Genomic DNA, 4,115 nt, shown 5'->3' with positions numbered 1-4,115 from the left:
CATGATCTGTCACATGATCTCAGTATACATACAACTGTTCTGAAAGTCCCCAGAGTCTGCAACACCACTAAGCAAGGGGCACCACCAAGCAAGCGGCACCATGAAGGCCAAGGAGCTCTCCAAACAGGTCAGGGACAAAGTTCTGGAGAAGTACAGATCAGAGTTGGGTTATAAAAAAATAACCCATGAACATCCCATGGACCACCATTAAATCCATTATAAAAAAATGGAAAGAATATGGCACCACAACAAACCTGCCAAGAGAGGGCCGCCCACCAAAACTCACAGACCAGGCAAGGAAGGCATTAATCAGAGAGGCAACAAAGAGACCAAAGATAACCCTGAAGGAGCTGCAAATCTGTCCATAGGACCACTTTAAGCCGTACACTCCACAGAGCTTGGCTTTACAGAAGAGCGGCCATAAAAAAGTTATTGCTTAAATAAAAAAATAAGTAAACACGTTTGGTGTTCGCCAAAAGGCATGTGGGAGACTCCCCAAACTTATGGAAGAAGGTACTCTGGTCAGAAGAGACTAAATTTGAGCTTTTGGCCATCAATGAAAACGCTATGTCTGGCACAAACTCAACACCTTTCATCATCCCGAGAATACCATCCCCACAGTGAAGCATGGTGGCGGCAGCTTCATGCTGTGGGGATGTGTTTCATTGGCAGGGACTGGGAAACTGGTCAGAATCGAAGGAATGATGGATGGAGATAAATACATGGAAAGTCTTGAGGGAAACCTGTTTCAGTCTTCCAGAAATTTGAAACTGGGACGGAGGTTCAACTTCCAGCAGGACAATGACCCTAAGCATACTGCTAAAGCAACACTTGAGTGGTTTAAGGGGAAATATCTAAATGTCTTGGAATGGCCTAGCCAAAGCCCAGACCTCAATCCAATTGAGAATCTGTGGTATGACTTAAAGAATGCTGTACACCAGCAGAACCCATCCAATTTGAAGGAGCTGGAGCAGTTTTGCCTTGAAGAATGGGCAAAAATCCCAGTGGCTAGATGTGCAAAGCTTATAGAGACATGACCCAAGAGACTTGCAGCTATAATTCCTGCAAATGGTAGCTCTACAAAGTATTGACTTTGGGGGGGTGAATAGTTATGCACGCTCAAGTTATCCGTTTTTTTGTCTTATTTCTTGTTTGTTTCACAATAAAAAATATTTTTCATCTTCAAAGTGGTAGGCATGTTGTGTAAATCAAATGAAACAAACCCCCCCAAAATCTATTTTAATTCCAGGTTGTAAGGCAGCAAAATAGGAAAAATGCCAAGGGGGTGAATACTTTCGTAAGCCACTCTACTGTATGGCAGATTCATAGACCATTTCGTCAACATGAAAGAGAAGAGGATGGCATTGGCATTTTCATAGAAGTAGGGTGAGTCAACGGATGTTTCTCAATATGCATACTATTGTGCTCCACACTCTCATGCTCTGAGTGTATTCTCCTACGACCCTCTCTTTTTCTATTTAAAAAATAAACACATTTATTTAACCTTTATTTAACTAGGCAAGTCCGTTAAGAACACATTCTTATTAACAATGACGGCCTGCCCCGGCCAAACCTGGGCGACGCTGGGCCAATTGTGCACCGCCCTATGGGACTCCCAATCACGGCCGGATGTGATACAGCCTGAGAAGCGCTCACACTCCCCCTACTGTATTACCTCACTCTTCACCTCCCCATTCACTGATCCTTCTTCTAGCCAGGACAATGGCAACAATAGACGAAACAAGATGTACACAAAGCAAACATTCTACTTCATAATTATCAGCTAGATGTGTGAACCGTAATAATCTAGCTAGCCAGCTAGTTAAATGGGCACAAATGACCTAAAATGACTGTTACGCAAGGTAGATGTACATTTTTCGTGGCTAGCTGGCTTGCCAGTTAGCCCTATTGACCTATGAACTTACCCATTCACTGAACCGTCTTTCAAACAGGACAACAGCAAGAGACGAAACAAGATACACAAAACATCCATTTTACTTCATAATTATCAGCTACAGTAGTTGCAGTGCATTCGGAAAGTATTCAGAGCCCTTTACTTCTTCCACATTGTCACGTTACAGCCTTATTCTTAAATTGATTAAATAAAAACAAATCCTCATCAATCTACACACAAAGCGAAAACACGTTTTTGGAAATGTTGGCACATTTATTACAAATTTTAAACAGAAATACATTTTTTACATAAGTATTGAAACCCTTTGCTATGAGACTCAAAATTGAGCTCAGGTGCATCCTGTTTCCATTGATCATCCTTGAGATATTTCTACAACTTGATTGGAAAGGCACACACCTGTCTTTATACTTGTACGGTCCCACACTTGTCAGTGCATGTCAGAGCAAAAACCAATCCATGAGGTCGCAGGAATTGTCAGTAGAGCTCAGAGACAGGATTGTTTCAAGGCACAGATCAGGGGAAGGGTACCAAAAATGTCTGCAGCATTGAAGGTCCCCAACACAGTGGCCTCCATCATTCTTAAATGGAAGCAGTTTGGAACCACCAAGACTCTACCTAAAGCTGGCCGCCCGGCCAAACTGAGCAATCGAGGGAGAAGAGCCTTGGTCAGGGAGGTAACCAAGAACACGATGGTCACTCTGAAATTCTAGAGCTCTGTCAGCAAATGTATAAAAATAACAGGAGGCGCCTGACCTCAATTTCTAGTCTCATAGAAAAGGGTCTGAATACTTATGTAAATAAGGTATTTCAGTTTTTAATTTTAAAAAATTAAAAACTATTTTTGCTTTGTCATTAAGGGGTATTGTGTGTAGATTGATTAGGAAACAAATACATTTAATCCATTTTAGAATAAGGCTGTAACTTAACAAAATTAGGAAAAAGTCAAGGGGTCTGAATTCTTCCCGAATGCACTGTAGGTTGCAATGTGGCTTTTTTGGAGGGGGTTCCTCTGTGATTTTACCCACACACCACTAGTGTGTTTGGGAAAGGGAAAAGGGGATACCTAGTTTGGTTGACATTGTATCCAAATACCAACATTTAAAGGATATGCATCTACTGCTTAGATAGTTAGATCTGAGCCACTGGCTTAATCCTATTATTTTATTTCTTTAACTTTTAATTTTGGTTGAGATGGAGATGTGAATCCTCATATAATTTGTTAACAATTATTAGACTATTTAACATGCATCGCAATCAAATATCAACATTTGAAGGAGACATTTCTTTTTCTTGGATATATCCATCTGTGCCACTGAGTCTGGCATTAATTCCAGTTTGTCTACAAATTAATGATTGATATGTTGGATTCAAGTCTCCTTTTCAACCAAAAAAATGCACCATGTCATTTAGGTTAAAAGTTGGGTGAAAAAACCCCGAAATGCCCTTACTTTGATGACATTTTGCAAATACAATTTGTTTTCACGTCCTCACAGATTTTTGGGGTTGAAATTACATGGAAACAATGTTGATTCAACCAGTTTTTCAACCAAATCCCCAGTGGGATATGCCTAGGGTTTCAAGCTTTAGATGATTTTAAATGGAATCTACAAGTTAATAATAATTGTGTTGTATTCACTTCTCCATCTCAACCAAAAATCAAAGTTAAAGCCAAATCAAACTTTAAACAGTTTGACTTGATTTAATCCGATATTTTTACTTACGTTTTTGGTTGAGATGGAGATTTAGATGTGTTTTGCCCCCCCTCCCTCCCTCCCTCCCTCCCATCCCACCCTCCCTTCCTGTCCAAAGCCTGTTCTTCATCTTATTTTCTCTCCCTGTCCTGTGGTGAACCAGCTGGAGAGCCTAGGGAACCAGATTTCTTTGGAAGCTAAGGCCACTGAAGAAAGAAGGGGAGTACTTGCACAGCAGCATCGCCATTTCCCATTGGAACAGGCGACCAGGCCGGATGGTGGGAACCAAGCGCAGTTTCTGATATATGCTTCTCCCCGTCCATTAGCCTGGAAAGTGTTGACATGTTACTTGAAACAAAAGGTGGACCTGACAACAGGCAGCTGTGGTTTCGGCTAGTGGATCACAAGCGGGTGCATGACTACAAACTTTTCGTTCAGACAGACATTGCGAAACATTTTCAAAAAGCTCTAGAGTGATCATGAGATCATAGGCCGACTGTACAAAAGGG

Source organism: Salmo trutta, chromosome 2 (genome assembly GCF_901001165.1).
Source record: "Salmo trutta chromosome 2, fSalTru1.1, whole genome shotgun sequence".
In the NCBI taxonomy this organism is placed as follows: domain Eukaryota; kingdom Metazoa; phylum Chordata; class Actinopteri; order Salmoniformes; family Salmonidae; genus Salmo; species Salmo trutta.
The sequence above is the reverse complement of the archived record's forward strand: the minus strand, read 5'-3'. Positions refer to the sequence as shown.